Genomic DNA, 23,098 nt, shown 5'->3' on the forward strand with positions numbered 1-23,098 from the left:
TCTCAGCACCCCGTTTTAAAGTGCCTCCGTGAAGATGTCATTTGCAGATATTGCCTCTACTACCAACAAGAAAGCTGAAACTTTTGGTTTCACTGAAACCGAACGGAAAAGGATTCTACAGGCGGCACATAGTTTGCCAGCACCTACCACTTCTTCAGAGAGTGAAATTCTCCGTAAGTTGGAACAGCTTAAGCGCCGAGACACAGCATGGGCATTGCACTCATCCTCCCTAGCAGAATATGCCAGAGCCCAAAGAATTCCTCGAGGGCTGAGGGTTACCCTGAAACCAGCATTATTCAGGGACGACGAGGACTTCAAACAGAAATGGCGGGGAATACTCAACAGGTGCAGTTTAGATCTAATTGCCCTTACCATTCAGCAGCTTCATATTGCCTCAAAGGACTTGAAACAGCAAATCCATTTGTTGGAGGAGGAATATGCAGCGATACCAGAGGTCGCTTCCAACACTGCCTTACAGGAACTGGAACAAAGGATAGAAAGTTTGAAACAGGAAATCCTCCAGGTCAAATTGAGGAAATACCGAAGGGATACATACGACTACGAACGCGGGGAAGTTTACACTTGGATGGACGCCAGACGCTTACATCGACAGCAGCGCACCGCCTCTGCAGCACGCTCAGAACGATCACCTGCACACTCAGCCGCATCGGAACAGGAGTCTCCGCTCTCTACACAGAGCTCTGCTGGATCTTCTCCGGCTCCTTTTTTATCGTGGGGCCACAGAAAAGGCAGCGTAAGATTCGAAGGGGGAAAAGGAGAAGCAAGGTACAAGCCTCCGTACAAGCAGAGGGGCCAGCGTTACCACCACAGGTAAATACTGTCTTTAACCTGTCGACTTCTGAACTATCGCCTGATGAACTGCTGGTTCTCAACAAGGGCCTGGGTTTTGTCCCTATACAAACTGCTCCTCCATTTACATTTTCTATTGATTTGTTTAAATTCATACGATCGTTAAAACTCAAAGCATTCTTTAGTGATAAAGTTAGCATGCCTGATACAGATGATTTTTCACGGCAATTAAAGAGTAAACTTGGTAGCAAAAGCACATTTGTTCCCCCAGGTAATTATCCTGCTATAGATACTTTTGAAACTATGGTTGCATTTGAGACTAATAATATTATGCACAAAGTGGGTCGCAACATAAAGAAGGGTCCTTATAATATTTCCCTAGCTGAAAAGAAAGCTCTTAAATCGCTACAGCATAATGAAACATTGGTTATCACTAAAGCTGACAAAGGTGGGGCGACGGTGGTTCTTAACAAAATTGATTATGAAAGGGAAGCATTTCGTCAGTTATCTAACACCCTCCACTATAAAAAATTAAGTAATGATCCCACACATGGTTTTAAGAATGAATTGAACGTATATTTGAATGCTTCTGTGATGGAGGGTGTTATATCTGATGAAACCTACCAGCTTTTGTACCAACAGTTTCCTAAAATACCTTATATGTACTTACTCCCAAAGATTCACAAAAATTTGGATAACCCGCCTGGTAGACCCATAGTATCTAACGTGGGTTCCATATGGCAACCATTGGCCATTTACATTGACATGTATCTCCAGGTTGTTTTGCCAACTTTGAAACCATGCCTCCTGGATACAATGGATTTTTTGAACAGATTAAAAACGGTCACTATACCAACAGGTGAATTTTATTTATGTTCTTTAGACGTCAAGGATTTATTTACATCCATTCCACACACTGAAGGCATTGAGTGTATACGCAGGTACTTAAGTGTTGGTAACCTTGCGGACTTCAAGGTTAATTTTCTTTGTAACTTACTTGAGATGGTTTTAACCAAAAATTATTTTTCGTTTTCTGGTGAATTTTTTCTACAGTTACAGGGTTGCGCAATGGGGGCCAACATGGCCCCTGCGTATGCTAATATATTTATGGATCACTTTGAGCAAGAGTACATTCTCAATAACCCTGCCTTTTGTCCTTATATTCAGAGCTATATGCGTTATGTGGACGACACTTTTTTCGTTTGGACAGGGTCAATGGACATGCTACAAGCATTTTTGGTGAACCTAAATAGTGTCCACCCCACCATTAAATTTACCCTTGAAACTGACACTAACACATTACATTTCCTTGATGTTTTTATACAGGTTGCAGGGTCTTCGTTTACGACATCTGTGTATAACAAACCTACTGACCGCAACAATCTGTTAAAAGCTACAAGTTTTCACCCACAGGGTCTACTAAAGGGCCTCCCAAAGAGTCAATTGCTCCGTGTTAAACGCATTACCTCTTCTGATGCCCTTTATGTTCAGGAATCTGAAAAAATGGTTCAAAAATTTGTGGAGAAGGGATATAATGAAACTGAATTAAATAACATTCGTGAGGAGATTGGGGTACTCTCAAGGGAGGATACCCTTAAGAAAAAAACAAAAAATACTACCAGTACCCAGCGTATCCCTTTTGTAACAACTTTTGATACCAACAATAAGGCCATTCGAAAAACGATTTTAAAACATTGGGGCATTTTACAGTCAGACCCCAAATTGGGACACTTGTTTAAACAACCCCCAGTCTTTGCTTATAGAAGGGGTAGATCTATACAAGAGTTGTTAAAACCTAAAGGCACCAACATGGAACAACTATCGGGGAAATTATCTAAACAAAATACGGGCACTTTCCCCTGCAGAAACTGTGGGCATTGCAATGGAATAATTCCAGGGTCTAATGTGTTACATCCACAACATGGTACAAAACACATAACTAAAGGGTTCTTTACGTGTGATACTAAAGAGGTAATATATTCCATTAAGTGCCCTTGTGGGCTAGTGTACGTGGGCCAGACAGGTAGAGCTATAAAAGTAAGGCTCAACGAGCATAAGTCTATTATACGCAACTACAAACCCTCTGGTCCCGACACTAACACGGATCTAAACCCTAGGAGTAAGGCGGTTGAGAAATATAAAAGGGAGACACTGTTGGCAAAACATTTTTTTATTCATGGACATAGAGTTTCACAGCTGCGTTGGCAAATATTAGAAAAGGTAACACAGAAACAAGGGCTTGATATCAAAAAGCGGCTCTTGCAGCGTGAATGCTATTGGATATGGCTGCTTCAATCTAGGCATCCTAAGGGTTTGAACGAAGATTTTAATATGACATGTTATTTGTGACTCTTTGTATTAATTCCCTGTCCCGCTTTTTCTAGATAATCAAGCCTTCCAGCCTTCTCGATTTCCGTACAGGGATAGACTTTCTTTCCACTTTCCTTTCCTGTAGGGTAAGATAAGACATCTAGCTTTAGTTGATACATTTACTGCATTGGATTAAGCATTTATTTTGATACAATACAATGTTTTTTGTAAATGGCTAGATTGTTAATAATGCTGTGTAACAATGTTTCCTTTCTTACAATATTTGGCTCTTGGCTGCTGGACATTTTTCACCTCTGATTGGGTTTAACTTTTTAACCCGTTGATATGATAAATATTTTGTAAAATGTTTTTTATCACCATAGATTGTGGGTTTGACTTAAATTACTCGCTTGGGATAACACTTTTTATCTAAAAAATTTTTTAAAATAACTTTTTAATGAGTTCACCTACTTTGCACTATTTTAATATTTATAACAATTTGTATACGAATGTATTTTCCAATTTTTTAAATATGGTAATTTTTTAATTATTATTATATTGGTCACCAGTAGGTGGCGATAGGTTTGGACTTTTGTATAAGCTCTCTTTCACACACAGTGGTAATTAACCAATCACGTTGCCTGTGGGTTGTTAAATGTTTGCTCACTGTTCACAATTTTTATGCTTGACAAAGGGGTACTACCCCGAAACGTTGCTTTTCTGCAAATAAAGACACAAGGGATTTCCCTGTTTGAATTGCCGTGTGTGCCAGTGTATTTCTACTCATTACTACAGCACCAGTGCCTGCTACACAGCCAGTGTCTAAAATTTCACTACAAAGCAACACTTCACTGGGTTGTGCAAAGAACTTTGTACATAAAGTTAAGCTGAGACCAGATGTAAAACCAGTAGTACCATTTCCTGATTCAGCATGGGAAAAACTTGCTATTGATATTGTCGGTCCTTTTACAGAGACTGTAGATTTGCTATAACCTTGATAGACTATTACAGTAAATGGCCTGAAATTGCATTTGTTTCTCATATAACATCAGCTACAGTAATAACATTTCTGTCTACAGTCTTCAGCAGAGAAGATAATCCAAAGGAGTTAATATCAGACAACGGACGACAGTTTGTCTCATATTAGTTTGAATCATTTCTGAGAGAGAGAGATATTGTGCATAGGAAATATTCAGTGTATTACCCACAAGCAAATGGAGAAATCGAGCGATTCAACAGAAGTCTGAAAGAAGCACTACAGACAGCAAATCTTACTGGTAAATCTTGGAAAGTATTTACAACAGAGTTCCTACATAACTACAGAGCAATGTGCCATGCAACAACCCAATTATCTCCAGCTGAATTATTACATGGCAGACAGATGCGCACTAAGTTACATTTGCAGACATCAAAATTGCACAAAATACTGTGCCTACAAAATCATCTACTGCTGACATTGTGAAACGTCAACAAGCCAAATGCATGGCTTATACTGCCAGAAAACGTGGTGCCAGAGAAGTACACTGAGAAGTCAGAATTAAGAAACCAGGACTACTGAAACAAGGACAATCTAAATTTACTTCACCACTTGAAGTGAGACGTCACCGAGGACCATACACATATGAACTGTCTGATGGACGCATATGGAATGGAAGTTGTCTTGCTCCTGTTAGATATGACTTTGGAGAAGCTCCATTTGATGAAGGAAATTTTCCTACTCCTGATGTCAACTGCAATAGGCCTGAAGAAAGTGAACCTATAAGGCATACTGAGAGAATCAGAAAACTACCTGCATGGACCCAGGACTATGTGATGTGAATAATGTATATTATTGCTTTAAGATGCATTGTTGTTGGTTATTACATTTGCCCAAATGGTTTCCTACTATAGGGAAAATATGTGGTGTTTATACAAATGGCCTGTAGATTTCACTGTGCCCACTTCATACAGCTTAAAAAGTGAAAGTGAAAGTTACTGTTGTGTAATGACTGCCTGACTCTGCTAATAAAGCACTGTTATACTCTCCTCATCCTCGGCTACCAAAAGATAACAGAGCCAAAGATGGGAATCTTTGTGCTGCATTTTTGAATGAAGTAGGCCATGTGCCATTGTAGCTATTACAATTGTAAAACTGATTTAGATCTCCTTTTTTAGGATGTTAGTAGGCAATTACAACTCAGAAGCGTGAGCTGTTTGTCAGGTGCTTAGAGAAGTCATGGAATTAAATCTATTTTATAGACTGTGTTTTGAGGGAAAAAGGGGATTATTTTATTTTATCATAAACATTAATTGATAAATGTGCATTTCTGCTTCAGCTTTAGTAACTAGTATTAATGAGGAATAGATGTTTAATTAGATCACATTTTCCTCTTTACTCGTTCATTAATAAGGAATGCGATACTCTGCATCTAGCTAATATCCACCAATATCCTGATAATGCACGTTCTGCAGTCTATAATAATGCTGGATAAACAGTGAATGTGAAACTTTGCATTATTCAACAATACACTGCTAATGAGCATACAACATTCTACAATGGTGCTGCATAACAAATGTGATTATCTGCATCTAGCTATTATGTACCAATAAACGACAATATGCATTCAACTGTGTATTTCTGTGTACGGAATATGATACTTGCCATTTGCTATTATGTATGTAATGTGAATAGAGTTGTCTATAAAGATGCTATTATATACCAGACCAATTAAAATGTGTATACTATGCTCTATAATGATGATGGATACATCCACATATATATTATAGGAATTTGTATGGATAATTCTTTTATGACCAAATTATACAATTAAATACCAGAAATAAGGGAAACAAAATACGTTAAATCAGCCTTCAAGGGCACCCACAATAACTTCTGTTTTTCAGCAGAGATATTCAGAAGGAAGGCAGTTGTAGCACTCTGTAGCAAACTTGCCCCTTTGATTGTTTTATGTATTTAAAAAAGTGCTGATCTTGGAGATCTCTCTGCAATATAAACTACAGTGGGGTGACTTGGTAAGAAGAAACTTTTTCAAAAAATACAGCCAGGCAGAGAGTTGCCAGGCTATGAAAAACATGATGATGATACTACTACTACTTTTACTACTACTACTAATAATAATAAGGCAAACAGTTACGACAGGCGTACAGGTTTTACTTTGACATTGTATGGCGGCTTTGCAAATTAATCAAATTAAATTTGTAAAATGTATTCATCTGCAAATAATGAATTCTAAGTGAAGCAGTGGCAATAGAATATGCATTATTCAAGCCCCCTTTTTTGCATATTTGGCAACTTTGGTTAGACCAGTTGCACTTCCATTATACTTTCTTATAGCCATGGATTTTATGTTTCAAAACTTTAAAACTGAAAGTGAAATTGTCTTGACACTTTCCATAAACCTTTATGTGAGTCTAGAAATGTAATGGACAAACAGTAAACTTTACCATTTCATTTTTGAGGACAGAAACACCAACAATCTGATTGGCAACTTCAGCTACAAAAGCTTAAACCGGAGTCCCATCCTAGAAGAAACGGCAATAGTCAGATTAATACATTCAGCAGACTTTGTCTCCAGCTTTCCATCTGCATGGTAGAACCAGATTGTCTCCAGCTTTTCATCAGCATGGTAGGACCAGATATGGCAGTATATATCAGTAGAGTCCTAAGTAAAATAAGTGAAAATCTAAGCTCATCATATATGATGACATATTAAATCATTTGGGTGAGCCTGAGAAATCATTCTGTAAATGCTTAGTATAGCTGACAATTGGTCTTTGCTATAGGCCCAGTTTGGGTGTTCATTTGATTCATCAGGAATCTTTCTCCTTTATGTATTTGGACTCTGCATTCACTATGACCATAACAAATACATACATATATATGTAGATCAATCAAGTATATATATATATATATATATATATATATATATATATATATATATATATATATATACTACAAATGTTTAGGAAGGCAATTACCAGTTGTGCCAATCTTTACTATCAGGCCTCAGAACTGGCTGTTGACCACCAGTTAACCATGCTAAAGTGATAAAACTTACAAAGATCTCCTCCCTTGATGCATAGCCAACCAATTACTCTGCACATCAGCATTTGACCATTTTGATTATGCATGCACATCCACCTAAAAGAACTGCCACTAGGTAGACCCAGATACACCTCATGGTTGCTGATCTACATGAATGAAGAAATAAATGGCCAACCCCGTTTGCAGGAATGCTATAAAGGTATAAAATGTATTTTATATGTGTACAATATTTTTGAGCATAGTCATGAATTAAACAAGCTGGATTAATTATGGCTGGAACAATGCTCCAAAAATACTCCTAAAACCGCAACACAATTAAAGCTGTTGTTCCAGGGTTTCCTTCACGGACATACCTTGTGCCGAATGAATCAGATGCTAATACTGGGGACACTGTCACACAGAAATGGCTCACAATAGCCACATGCTGCACATTTTCTAAAGAAAGAGTTACTGGAATCCCTCAAAATGTGTAGAGGTTTTGTGTCCTATAGAGCTCCATTTTGTTATTAGCTATTTATTCATTTATTTATATTTTTGCCTTATTATTGATTTATTTTATTGATACATCTGTATATATATACACAGTATATATGAATAAAGTACCCCCTCTTGTAAAATATAAGGATTTTATAAGTTACCGAGGACTTTCATGACCATATAAAGTATGAGGCCGAAAGGCCAAGTGTTTTTATACAGGTCATGGCACTCCTCTGTAACTTCTAATATCCTCATATTTTGCAACTGGGGGTACTTTATTTATTGTAATACACAAGTTTCAGTGAGTCATGTGACTACTCACCGTTTATAACTGATGCCATCAGAACTCATCGTTTAGAAGGATATAATTTACAAGATAATCATGGCTTTTGTGTATTATATATAATATATATATATATTAAAATAAAATAAATAGGTCGCACACCTATATATATGTGCTGGTTGCTATTCTTTAGCACACTTTGGGGCAAATTTACTTATGGTCGAATTTAATTAACCCTCGATATTCGACTGCCGAATATAAATCCTTCAACTTCGAATATAGAAGTCGAAGGATTTACAGCAAATAGTTTGATCGAAACAAACGATTTTTCGATCGAACGATTTTTCTTCAACCAAAAAATACTTAGAAAGCCTATGGGGACCTTCCCCATAGGCTAACATTGACTTCGGTAGGTTTTAGGTGGCGAACTAGGGGGTCAAATTTTTTTTAAAGAGACAGTACTTCGACTATCCAATGGTTGAATATTTGAACGGTTTTTAGTTCGAATCGTTCGATTCGAAGTAGAAGTCTTAGTCGAAGGTCGAAGTAGCCAAAAAAAACATTCGAAATTCGAAGTTTTTTTTATTCTATTCCTTCACTCTAACTAAGTAAATGGGCCCCCAAGACTTCATTTTGTAGTATTGCATGATTAGGAACTAATACATATGGACCTAATAGACACAGTTATTCAGACGTGGAAAGTTACTCAGATTTTCTATTTACTGTATATTTAAAAGACTGGCATGAATATAGGTAAAGCCTTGGCTTAGGTGCTAAACTTTTGCTTCAGTTAAAGGAGGTAGCTGAAAGGGTCAAATCATGTTTTGTGTACCTGGACAATGTCTAGTGGTTCAATGACTGACAACATGTAGTAAAATGATAGTAATAAAGCTTGTCACATGACCCATGCATGGCATTTATTGAATAAAATGGCACATTAGCTTTATCTGTCATCTTCTATGCATTTATTATTGTGACTTTTCAAAGTCTTTGAACAGTCCCATCTTCTCTCCAGACAAGTGACCACATTAGTCACTTGTTATCTATATAATGCAATTTGTACTTATGCAATTAGATCGCACAGAAGAATTATCATCCAAAAAAAAAAACAAATGATCAAATAATAATTGGTGTCTGAGTTGTTTGTCTAATAAATACAAGAGATGCATCTACACTCCAAAATGTGAATATTGTTTTCTATTTTTATTGTGACAGGCATTTACTGGGGGGCTTTCAGGGACTAATGCGAAGTTTAACTTTTTAATGTTTTTAAGTCTAGGCTCCAGGAAACCACCAGAGATAAATAATCAACAGAAGACACATGATTAATTATGCTCAGTGTTCTTATCGTTATGATCTGTGCTCATTAATTAAGGCTCTGTGTCCTGTAGCCCTGATACATGTCTGGATCCCATTATCCATTTGATTAGCTACTTTATTCTTTTAGCCTTCAACTCTGCTACAAATGGTGTACATGAAAATTGCAACTCCATGCAAAAACCGATATATATTTTATATATGAATATGCCAAATCACAGAATGCAAAAACAGCATTAAATTCTTGGGTGTAAAAATCATTGTTGAATTTATTTATTGGAAATCCTTTGGGGTGTATTGTTGTGTATGCAGGGCTAAACATTAGATCAATGTAAAGGATAATTTGAAAAGTATAGAATATAAACTGTGAGGTGCTTATACCGTGGAGGCTCCCCATTATAGTCTCTAAAATGAAAATGAGTAAAAATAAAGGGAAGGAGTGCACACTCAAAAAAAAAAATCTAAATTGTATTTAATACAAAAATGACATGTCAAATATATGGCCCTACACATTTTGACCAAATAAAGGTCTTTGTCAGGGGTAAAACAATATACAATCAAACAGGCAGCATGGCCCTGTCCTCTTATCCTCTAGATTAGTGTAATACTGTTGTTCTGGGACTTCTGATGCTCTTTGACCACAATCTCAGTTTTACCAGCCAGTGATGTATATCAGCTATATACTGTACATGTCAAGAGAGGAGCTTCCCTGCACAGTGACTGTTTCATAGATACCACCCCAATCTGTTTATGCACTAGACATCAAAGATTACTTGAAAATAAGTAAAAAGCAATCTGTAAATATCCTGTAAAGGCAAAGGAACTTCCTGAGTTTTTCAGGTATTTTCTGCTTACCTGATAGGAGCAGCAGGATGATACATGTACAGTTCCTGGGATAAAGTACATGTGCTCAAAGGGACTGCACGCACAAAGAGGAAACTCAGGTGTCAGATGAGGAACAGTGATCATGCAGAAGTCTTTGTCCTTGAAAGACACAGAAATATTTTTTAACTTTTAGTACAATACTAAACAGGTACCCCTGAAACATTTAACGTTTGCATTTAACTCAATGGGAAGCAGAGCTAAAGAAAGCTGTTCATTTTAACTCAACCATAGTACTGGATTTGTTTTAAGTTTTAATGCAGGTAAAAACGGTATTAACAGTGAATGAAAACCTCATGTTCAAGCTCGTAATACTCTTCTACACACACAATATACATAAAACATATTTTCCTAAACGCACCTCTGGGACAAGGCATACATGTCTATAGTGAATACATCCAGAACCAGAGAAGTCCCCTTTTTGCACTGTTACATCACCTGGGGGCCGATTCACTAGGGGTCGAATATCGAGGGTTAATTAACCCTCAATATTCGACTAGGAACTAAAATCCTTCGACTTCGAATATCAAAGTCGAAGGATTTAGCGCAGATAGTACGATCGAATGATCGAAGGATTATTCCTTCGATCGAACGATTAAATCCTTCGTATCGAACGATTCGAAGGATTTAAATCCAACGATCGCAGGAATATCCGTCGATCAAAAAAAGTTAGCCAAGCCTATGGGGCCTTCCCCATAGGCTAACACTGACTTCGGTAGCTTTTAGATGCCGAACTAGGGGGTCGAAGTTTTTTTTAAAGAGACAGTACTTCGACCATCGAATGGTCGAATAGTCGAACGATTTTTACTTCGAATCCTTCGATTAGAAGTCGTAGTCGTAGTCGAAGGTCGAAGTAGCCCATTCAATGGTCGAAGTAGCCCAAACAAACTTCGAAATTCAAAGTTTTTTTACTTCGAATCCTTCACTCGAAGTTAGTGAATCGGCCCCATAGAGTCATAGAACATTTAGGTCAACTTTATATAGTAACTTTATAGGATGCTAGTAACTAAAGAGATATTCCCAGCAATCCAAACAAGGGAATAAGTGGGGCTCAGGCAAATGTTTGAGCCTATCAGACAGTTTCACCAAAAATAAATTACTCATTGTGGTAATCATGAAAAAAAATCTATAGTGTTGGCTATAAACTCTGAAATTCAAAGCCCACAATTAAAATACCAGTAGTGCCAATTTCAGAAGACAGGAATAGCACAAAAGTGGTTGGATGAAATAGGATATAGCTGTTGCAGATACCACATTAACAATAATGACAGCTGTTTACAACAATCTGTATACCGGTAGGTCTCCAATCAGGGTTATGTGCTGTCTTTTGAGACATAGTCCATGAAACATGACACAGAAATAAAGTAAATTTAACAAAATATATTACAATATCATTAGAAAATGACTCAATTTCTTGGTGTTATGCTAGGGCTCTCTAACTAATAATTTGTATCTTTGTATCATCATTTTGCATCAATCCCTAACACTGACCCAGACAGTGCTGCCCATTTTCAGGCCATTGTAGCTTACATTTTGTAGCATTGCAGCCCTGTATCTTACAACAGTCAAGAGTTGGTGGCAGCACAGGAAACAGACTGAATGCAAAGCTCAAAAAATCCACAGACCTTGACAACAAAACAGTGCATTTTAAAAAAAGATTACAAAATTACAATGAAACAAAGCTGAATGAGGGGAAAAGTGGAACTTGCTACAAAAGGCAACAAAAACTGCTTTATCATTTGCTTCTTTTTAAGCTAAAGATGTTTTTTCTGAGAGATATAATTTATATAATATTTACTTATTGTAAGAAGTGTTGGGAAATCTGCTTTACTTATTGAAAATGTTATAGCCTCTAGGGGTTTAAAAATCTTGTTATACAGGTATGGAACCAAAATGCTCGGGACCTTGGGTTTTCCAAATAAGGGGTCGTTCCATAATTTGGATCAACATACCTTAAATCTGCTAAATCATTTATACATTAATTGAAATCAATAGGCTGGTTTTGCCTCCAATAAGGATTAATTATATCTTAGGATAAAGTACAAGCTACTGTTTTCTTAATACAGAGAAAAAGGAAATCATTTTTTTAAGATTTCCAAATAATGGACCCCAGAATTGTATATTCATCTGCTTCCTTTCAGTCATAGGTCATTTACGATGCTCTAGAGCAAAAGTACAAGAGCGCTATGGAGTGCAAAATAAGGGATTATTCAAATATTTTAACTATATTGAGGCCACAATTTAACATAGACTATAAAATGCACTTGTGCTCAAATGTAAGGCCAGGGCAACAGCAGAGATCTTTATATGTCATTTTTCAATGCCTCATTTTGCACCTTGCAACATTAGTAGGATAAATGAACCCCACTAAAATTAAACAACAAAGAAAACCATCCCATGTATCAAGCACTTACAGCTGGATAATATATTTTAATAAAGTAAAAGACATTTTTGTGAAATTATCCTTTAAACACAAGTGGTAAACAACACATTCCATCTTTTGTACACTTACATTGACTGTTGCTTTTCATCGATATAGAAAAGCTGGATGCTGAAGGCCGTGACATCACCTTTATATGCAGAATAGAGACGCTGGCTCTCTGCTGCATTGCTCCCGGTCTCTTGAGCCCTGCAATTCCTCGTGCGGATGGCATCATCTGCAGCAGGATACCGGCTTAATATATCACTGAACTGCAATAAGGGATTAGGCATTTTCAAATGTGTATTAACTCATTGTCTTGCATCACCATTTGCTCAATTTTCTTTCTGAGATGAACAGGTTCTTCCAACTGCCCCAAACCAATCCAGACTTGCAAACTCAGCCAAAGGCCTTTTAACTGCACCACGTAGAGGTCAGTTAGTCCATCATAAGATCTACGTTCCTCTACCTCGCCCCAGCAGAACTTTACTTAGTGCCACCCCCTACTTCAGCCAGTCTGACGCCACATCAGTGCCCACTGACCTTTCTGGGTAGGCTTTTTCCGTCACCTTGGCCTGGGTTGTCCGCCCTGCCATAATCTTAATCTTTTTCCCTCTCTGTGGCTGAGTCACGGTTGCTAAGCCACTTTCTCCTGGTTGGGGTGCCAGCTACCCTTGCTAACTAGCCCTAACTGGCTGTGACACCTAGGGGCAGATTTAACAAGGGTCGAAGTGAATTCGAAGTAAAAAAATGTGAAATTTGAAATAATTTTTTGGATACTTCAACCATCAAATAGGATACCACGACTTCGAATTCGATTTGAAGTAAAATAGTTAGAATATTCGACCATTTTGGTAATCGAAGTACTGTCTCTTTAAAAAGACTTTGACTTCAATACTTAGCAAATTAAAACTGCTGAAGTGCTATGTTAGCGTATAGCATTTTTCTACATTTTTGGAAGTCGAAGTAAAATCGTTCGATCGATCGCTGAAATCCTTCGAATCGTTCGATTCAAAGGATTTAATCTTCTACTTCGACCGCAGGATACCCAAATTTGATGAAAAAAACGTCAACTTCTATATTCGAAGTCGAAGTATTTCAATTCGATGGTCGAATTTCGAAGTATTTTTAACTTTGAAATTCAACCCTTGATAAATCTGCCCCCTAGTGTCATACTAAATTTACAAAGACCTGCCTACCTTAACTTGTCTAATCAGAAGAACCCCAACCTTGGCAGAACCTGCCTTATAACCTTATAACCTTATAACTTAATTTAATGTACTTGCATCAAAATGCTATATTTGCAGGTTCAAATAGGTGTACTGCTTAGTCCTTCCTGGTTTTGTTTTGAATTTGTTGAAGACCCGCCTATTGACTCAGATGAGCCCTAGAGCTACTGCCATCTCCTGACCAGGCGGCAGCTCATAGATTCCCTTCACTCCCAGTGTCAACAGATGCAGCATATTTGCACCTTAAGGATCACACACAAGCATCACTTGCAAAGCAATCAGCAGAAATTACTTCAAAAATATGCGCAACCGTACCTCATTTTGCAACAGAGCACACATGCAGTTGCATATTTTTTGGTAAATCAGATGCAACTGCAGCAGTTGCCTGCATTGTGGCTAGAACTCTGGGGGAAATGCTGCACTGTGGAAAAAAACATGCTCAGCGCTGTATTTTGCACACTGCATTAAGGTAAATGAGTACACCCTCAAATATCTAATTATCTGTGAATAACAAATTGTCACAATAAAGTACAAGGCAATGCAGGATTGAACACAGAAATGCCATGATTGTTGGGCGGTAGGCACATAATACAATGAATGCAACCTTAGTCATTTGAGACATGATAAAGATTACATCCATCAGATTTTTGAGACTGCTGCACCTGCTAGCACAGCCACTTCAAGGAGACAATGATGCCTTTATTTTGCCATTGTGAATAGGCCTTTCACCTTATACAGACTACTTCTTCAAATAAGCAATGACCTTGAGTCCTTAAGATTGTCTGTTTTTGTATAGCAAAAGAAAACCCTATAGAAATGCCTTTCAGTGGCATGATATGGAGAAGATGGGCAACTGGAAGTAGACTGTGAGTGCTATACTTCCAATCCACAGCAGAATGGTATGCAGAATACAGTCTGTCACATACAATATTACTGGACAAAAAAGATATAATGACGGTCTGGTCTAAAACATAGAAGTTTTTTTCTAAAAATTTCTAAAACTCTAATGACAGAATTGCCACTGATACCAATTAATAAAAACAAAAACTACTTCTTGCAGTGTCTCCTCTTCTCTAGGCTCCATCGTATCATTTCCGGCAGAGAATGCAGCTGCATCATTCTTCAAGTCTATCTGTAATGAGATGGATATTACAAAACTCTCTACAGCAGACAGAAAATACAGAATGAAGAACAGGCATGGGATCTATTATCCATATTGCCTGGACCTGGGGCTTTCTGGATAAGGGGTTTTCCCATAACTAAAAACATTTAAACATGAAATAAACCCCAAAAAATCGTTTGCCGCCAATATGGATCATTGCAGCTTAGTTACCATCAAGTACAAGGTACTGTTTTATTATTACAGAGAAAAGGGAAATCATTTTTAAAAATTCAAACAATTTGCTTTGAATATACTCTATATTGGAGTGTCAGGTTAGCTTGATGTATTCAGTAACTTAATGCCTGTTAGACATCTGCACAATTACATTTAAGGGGTGGTTCACCTTTAAAGTAACTTTTATTATGTTTTTGAATGGCCAATTAAGCAACTTTTCAATTGGTTTTCATTATATATATTTTTTATAGTTTTTTAATTATTTGCCTTTTTCTTCTGACTCTTTGCAGCTTTCAAATGGGCGTTGCTGACCCCTTTAAAAAAATTCTCTGTTAGGTTACAAATGTATTGTTATTGCTACTTTTTATTGCTCATCTTTCTATTCATGCCCTCTCCTATTCATATTCCAGTCCCTTAGTCAGATCAATGCATGGTTGCTAGGGTAACTTGGACCCCCATTGTTGATAAATGGCCGCCAAAGTGTTTGCTTTAGTTGGAACTATTTAAAAACAAAAAAAAAGAAAAAATAAAGTTGCCTGGTTTTGGTCTTGCTAAATGATTCTCTATATTGTATTTTGAGCATACTGTAATTGCACAAGGGTAATCAGTGCAAAAATATAACCTCTAAATACATCTACATATTTTTTCACCTTTTCCTCTGTGTTGTGATCGCTGTTTTCTTGTTGTGACAACACGGCAACAGAAGTCTGACTGTCTTGTCTGCTTAACATTAGATCTGAAAGACATAATTATTACATGACACGTGAAAATTGACTTCTAAAAGACCCAGTCCATTAACAAAAGAGTTGTTAGAATTTTACTTTTAAAGCACTCAAGTAATTAAAGCTTCTTGCTTAAGGAGTGAAACAGGGACCTAAGTAAGACTCTGGCTTCCATCAGCTAAATACAGTCCCGAGCACTGCAAAGCAACCCGAGTGCTGTCCCTTAGCACAATTCAACATAATATCTATAATGCATACTGATCTGTACTTTGGGTTAGGCTGCTTTGATGTCCATATGATACAGTATCAACCACAGATTAGCAGTGCAGACATAAAATTAGGATGTTTTGGAGCATTGATAAGTAGCATGCATCCCCACTCTGTTAGGGAAAAAAAGTAGCAGAAAAGGAAAATTAAACTGTTTCAAAACTGTTGTTGTATACTGAATGAACCATACATTTTCAAAGGTTTTAGAGTTACTTGTAACAGATATAACAACTGAAAGAAGTGCTCGTTAATCCCTTTCAGTTCTTTGGGTTTGACTCTTGAAACAATTTAGCAGATGTCAGTTTTCCCATCTCCGATTATCAGCTGGCTTCTTCTTGGAGTCAGTAGTGCAGAGACTTTAACAGCAGAACAGATATTGCTTGTAACAGCAATCCTTTCCCATAGCAATAAGTAAAGGATATAAAAAGAGTGGTTCACCTTTAAATTATCTTTCAGTATAACGCAGACTGAGGCAAAAGCAATGTTTTAAACACTTTTGAGTTTTTTTATTAATTATTTCATTTTTTTTCAGAAGAGGGAGGCAAACAATTGAAAAATAATTCAAAGACCAACAGAAAATAATTTAAAAATAGGCTTTTCTATTACAAATATGGTATTACAATGTATACTGTAAATTATTGTATTATCTACTGTATATATTCAAACCTGCCCAGTCCTACAATCACATTCATCTAATTCAATAATTATTTCTTAAAGCATTCCTAAATGGACTAAATTTTACTCTTAGGGCTCCCATACACGGGCGTTTTTACCTGCGATCCCCTGCATTGAGATTTCTTGCGTTCAGCCGCAGGGGAGCGCAGGAGTAGACGCACTCAATTATTGTCAAGTAAGTACAGCCCCCTTGACAATAATTGAGTGAGAATAAAACACATTTTTTGCAGTAAACCTGCGAGTGCCTGGCTCAATTTTCGGTTTATTATGACAATAATTGAGTGCGTCTACTCCTGCGCTCCCCTGCGCTCCCCTGCGGCTGAACAGAAGAAAGCGCAACGCAGGGGACCACAGGTAACACCGCCCGTGTGTAACTTACTTTCCCAGATTAAATACCCCATCTAATTGTCTTTGTATTGCTCACCACAAGTATTTTTCAGATACCATTAAACATGTTTTTCCAACAATTTCCCAAAACTCCAGCTTCATTGCAGCAACATAAAGGGAGCTATTTATTAAGCCCTGAATTTTTCTAGTTGGACTTTTAAAGGGGAAAGTACAATTTATTCTGAGAAAAATAACTCAATTTTTTCAGGCTTTATTAAAGTCAGATGGTGTTAAAAGTTAGATGAAAACAGTACACCAACTCAGACCTGCAGAGAACATGTAAAAGTCAATGGCAATTGGAAGATTTTCTGAGATGTGCTCAGTTTCCAAAAAAAATCTTAGCTTTCGGGCAATGTAGATTTCGAGTCCAAAATCTGATTCAGGTTTTTTTTTACAATTTTATCGTGACTTTATCCGCACAAGAAAAATTTGTGAAAATGTATTAATTTTTTTTTTTCCCCTTCTATCATTTGTTTTTATTATTTGAAAATTTTATTTTCATAGAAGAAAAAGAAATTCTTATAAACATAACAATAGCACATGTATAAGTGGTGCAGATACATTATCTTAGATTGGCACAGTGAAAATTGCAGGCATCGTTATAAACATTACTGTGTGTTATCAATAAACCTTTGTATTGAACATAGAAGCGTATATTTGACTTTATTAGTGCCGTTGTCATGTGCTCAACCTGTAGTATGAGGCAAGTATTGGCCAATCCACTAACAATGCTTTGTGTAGTGAAAATGTATTAATAAATAGGGGGGAAGTCTGTGTGGATTTGGTCAGAGTGGTTTTCTGAAAAAAAGTGAGAAAATGTTGGCATTTGATAAATAACCCCCCATGGGTTGAAAAATACTGTACATGAGCAGTTTTCTTGCACTGCACACAACTACAGTTAGCATCTTCAAAGTGTTGAATCACTTCCAACACGCATTAAAAACATTAGTGTGCAAGGGTGTAAGTCTGTAGCGTCTATTGATGAAACCTGCTGTAAAAACCCTGGAATTACTGGGGCAGTAGCTGCAGACCCTGGGGTTCCCAGCATCAACACTTGCACATGAATTATGAGGAGAGGCAGGACAGATGCAATAGCGCTTACTGCAACAATGCAGAAGTGCAAAAAGTGTGTTGGGACACAGCACTTTTAACACTATCAATACATGAACAACCTAGCATCCATTTTAGAATGACCACATTTGCACTTGCGCAGTAACAAAACTAACCGGCACCGGGCCCAGGTGCACTCCGTGTTCCGCCGACTGCATTTGTGGTTGTAAGGATTCCAGTACTTATTAGGGATGCACCAAATCTATAATTTTTAAATTGGACAAACACTGTATCCTCTGTAAAGATTCGATTGAATACTGAACCATAGTCAAAGCCTTTGTTGCTTATTCACACTTGAGTAGTGATGTGCGAATATATTCGACAGGTGCAGATTTGCCCTTTTCGCCGCCGCAAATAAATTTGCGAATTTGCTGTAAAAATTTGCTGGTAAAATGTTGACGCCAACGACGGTTTCGGCGCCAGCGTCAAAGTTTTCCCGACCCCGGCGCCAATTTAGACGCGTCAACTTTGACGCTGGTGACAATTTTCAAAATCACTGTTTAGTGAATTTTTCACCAGTTTTGAGAATTTCGCGCAACATTTGCGAAATTCGTGGCGAAGTGAAACAGGACAAATTGGCCCATCACTACGACTTGAGGAAACTCAAAATTGGATCAACTGTGATAAAAAAAAATTTCACTCAGTTTTCACTCAGTTTAAGTCAACTGTCCAGAGCTTTATAGCCTGACATAACATGAGAATCGATCCAATTCACAAACAAATTCACAGACCAAATATTAAATTTGTTGCATTCCTTGTATTTACTGAAGCATTTATTATCACAGATACAACACTTCTACCTACACATTTAAGGTGGCCAGACGCAAAGATCCGCTCGTTTGGCGACATCGCCAAACGAGCGGATCTTTCCCCGATATGCCATTAACGAGCATGGCTATATCGGGGGTAATCTGATTGTTCGGCCGTATAGCTGAACGATCCGATTACGATGTGCAATGGGCTCCGGCAGGATCGGCCGGGTCAAAATCAAACCTGACTGATTGACCAAACGACCAATCTCTGCCGGACGAAAGCTGTCGGCACTCCCCACACACGATCCGAAAATCGTACGAATCCTCGATTCGTACGATAGGATCTGTGTGTCTATGGCCACCCTTACAGAAGAGGATCCATAGAGACTGTAAATAAATGATACTGCCCCACTTCAGTCTATAAAGAACTCAACAATCAGGTTAATCAATATGACAGCTCCTGTTAATACACAGAGTGCAAATACACTATTAAGGAATGTTCTGTAAACACATATACTGTATTTGTGCACCTAATGATTATGGGAAGATACATGCAAGATACTTGTTTACCTTTTAAACCCACAAATCTACTATTATGGAAAACAACTCTATTGCCAGCTATGGGGAAATAAAATGCAAAGGCAAGTTACATGTCGTCTGGACATTAGTAGTAAAAGATAACCTGGTCTAAGCAAAGCTGTGAAGCATTTGACTGCTTGTGTATTCTGCCCCAGGGGTTTCCAGGGAACAAATAGCAGCTGCTGCTCTTTCCACTGGTGCTGAGTCTCTGTACAGTGTTGGTAGGGATCCCACAAAGCCCAGCAGTGTAAAGACACAAATGAGTCATATTAGAATTGAAATGGTTTGATCATATCAGTTCCTATACAGTTTCCAGACAGGAGCAAAAGGAAGTGAGTGATATGCAAGCTGGCCCTTTGTTCCTTCTCTGCTCACATAAAATCACGAAAGCCAAACAAAAGAGGCGCATATCATGAACATGTCACACATAACCTCTATCACTCTAATATGACTCCCAACACAAAGGGGTAAATTGACTGGTTTTCTCTTCCTTTCAATTAAAAGATGTCTTGACTTTGGCTAGAACGCTAACAGCAAGTTAAGCTCACTCACTACCCCACTATTACCACCACCTCCAAACCTAATTCTTTCCATTAAAACTCCAACACAATTTAGAGATATTAAAGTGTAAATATATCATGGAGCCTAATTATCAAGTGTCGATGAATGGCACTGAGCTTTTTAACAATAATAATCCCTCCTTCCTTCATGCAATACAAATCAGGGTGCAGTGATTCAAAGAGGTGATAGAACTTAGTGCTGCTGCCGAGTAGCACTGAGCAACATCACTACATCTTAAAGAATGGTGCTCAATTATAACTGTAAATAAAGCAATCTAACATATTCTGATAATCAGACACATTGATCAATGTGTCTATTTATTAAGAATTTTCAGGAAAATGCTGATAACAATCAGGACACTTTTGATAAACAGGAAAACTATAAAGTTATGCAAATGTTCCAGCAGTTTTTGGAAGGAAGAGTAGATTTGATTTCTATTACAAAAGGCAATTTCTTCACTGTTAGCAATGAATCTTGAATTAACATAGAGGTATTCACTTTTTATATCTAGGCTCAGTAACAGTCATCTTGCCAATGGGTCTTCTGCGGCTTGTAAGGAAAAGGCCTGAGACAAGGAGGTATGCCATCATGCTTAGTGATGGGCGAATTTGCGCCATTTCGCTTCGCTGGAAAATTTGCGAATTTTGCGAGAAATTCACGAAACGGCAAAAAATTCGCGAAACGGCGCCGGCGTCTCGTTTTCGTCTCGAATTTATTTGCTGGCGGTGAATCGCGCAAATTCGCCGCGAATTTGCGCCTGGCGAATAAATTCGCCTATCACTAATCATGCTTGCTGGCCCCTGAGCTCCAATAGCACTTGTCAGCTTGTGTATAAGACAATATCCAAAAATGGCTTGCATAGATTGGAATACAAGTCCACCACACTGTAACAAAACTTTTCAACATTTTGTTTAAGCAATTGATCACCATTCGTTATTCTGTTGTCCAAATTACCCATCAAAGTTTTATGCACTAATATTTTCAAGATCCGCCAAATTCGTGCAAGGAAAACCCTATCAACCACTGCTTTTTCCTTTTTCAATTCTTCTCGATGTTTTGTACAGATAGCTTGCCATTTTTCTTCCCGCTTGCTTATTAGGTAGAGCAGGAAGAGCGCTGCACCAGCTACAGACAAGTTAAGGGCATTCAGGTGTTTGCTGTACACCGGAGCCATGGTCACTGTCAGGAAATTCAGTTTGCCTTATATTTATTTCACCTTCTACAGAACAAAGCATAAATACTCCCTTATATACAGTATATTAACGCCAATACATGGAAAGTATAAACACATATGGGGGAATGCAATAGGTTGCATTCGGGAAAAGACAGTCGCAAAGACCACTGCAAATGTTAGCGACCGTGTTTGTGTCCTTTTTACCGATTATAGATCTCAATTACTTCCTTGCAAAGTTTGCGACCAAATGGTTTTTGCAAACTTATGCAATGAAATTTTGCAATTGCAAAGAGTATTTTGCAACAAAATATTTAACAAAACTCCAGAGCAGGTGTTAATGGTAACCTTTGCTTAGCGGTGTAATATTCGCCAGTGAATTATTTTACTTTGCGAGCAGCGCTAAACATTCGCAAAAACACCATTTTAAATAACACTTGAGATTTTTAATTACGTTCCCCTCTACAGGTTCATTCCCACACTTTATCACAGTGGTTGCAGATTGTGTTACTGGCCCCCATCCAACGACGCACATTACTGTCCAAAACACATCAGCCTTTAAGTGAAAATCTTTTGGACGGTTTTGTAGGTTTGTGTATATATAGGATTCTGAATGCTCAGAAATGCTTTACAGCACCTACATTCATACCTAAAAAAAACATGTTTAATTTGAGTAAATCAACAAAATCATGAATCTACCTAGCACTGTGTAGCCAGCTACGGGAGAATATTAAACATATGCAGTTCTAGTATGGCCAAATGGTCTGACTGCAAATTCTGAATATTTTACCTGTAATATACAACTTAACAATGCAATGGCGATATTCCCCTTTCTAGTTCGCATAAAGTCTCACCAGTCTGGACAGTAACTTGTCAGACCGGCACAGTCAAAAATGAACTACTGGACATAGAAAATTTATAAGGGAACCCAGTCCTAGCATTCACATTTAGCATGATGCAGACAATCGTGCAGACTTTCTTGTTCTTCAGCTTGCAATTTAAACTGCTGCCAGGTTGCTAAAAGTCAATGACAATATCACCAAGTCAGCAGATTGTATGTCATAATGAAAGATAAATAGGAGCTGGCTAGAAAGGAAACCTGCATTATGAAAATAAATAAATAAAAAAATCAAGACTAAAATATAGCAAACACACAGAAGGACTCATTTAAGATAACAAGTGCAGCAGGCCAAGTGCAATTTCGAACACAATTGTTGTGTTTTTCTACCCACAATGTAGAGTTTCTCTCCTTCATTGCCAAGTAATTGCAGTTGCCAGTGGAGATGCACCTGAGCAAATTGCAGCTGATGCATCAAAACTGATGAATGCATGTGTAAATTCTGCCAGTCAGAGTAGGAGTGAATCCAATTGTTTTTGTACAAGTGTGCTACAGAGATTGACACAGGCTGTGAGAACCTAGACGCTACTGTCTGATTCATAGGTGGTGGTCGTTCAAGGATTTCCATATATAAATAGGTGCAACTTCATGAAATTTGCAACTTGAAACAAGAGGAAGGCAGAGCACCACTATATATAACTGCAAGAAGAGCATTTTGAATGCAAACATCTTTAACAAATGGGATTTTTTGCATAACTGTGACCATAGTAAGTACCCCCTAGAATGTCCTGCAAAAATGATTTTAAAAGTGAACTTCCCTTTAGATAAAGCATGAAAAAAAATATTTATATTTATCTAATAAATATGTGTATATAAGTGTGAAGGACTGCACATGTGATCTTAAAATATGAAATCTACTGCACAATGA

General features: G+C 37.6%; 1 pseudogene; it reads right to left on the minus strand.

The window, feature by feature from the left end:
• Window positions 1-23,098, minus strand: part of LOC108717397 — a 98,537-nt pseudogene that overhangs the window by 47,589 nt on the left and 27,850 nt on the right.

This window comes from Xenopus laevis, chromosome 5S (assembly GCF_017654675.1).
Source record: "Xenopus laevis strain J_2021 chromosome 5S, Xenopus_laevis_v10.1, whole genome shotgun sequence".
NCBI lineage: Eukaryota > Metazoa > Chordata > Amphibia > Anura > Pipidae > Xenopus > Xenopus laevis.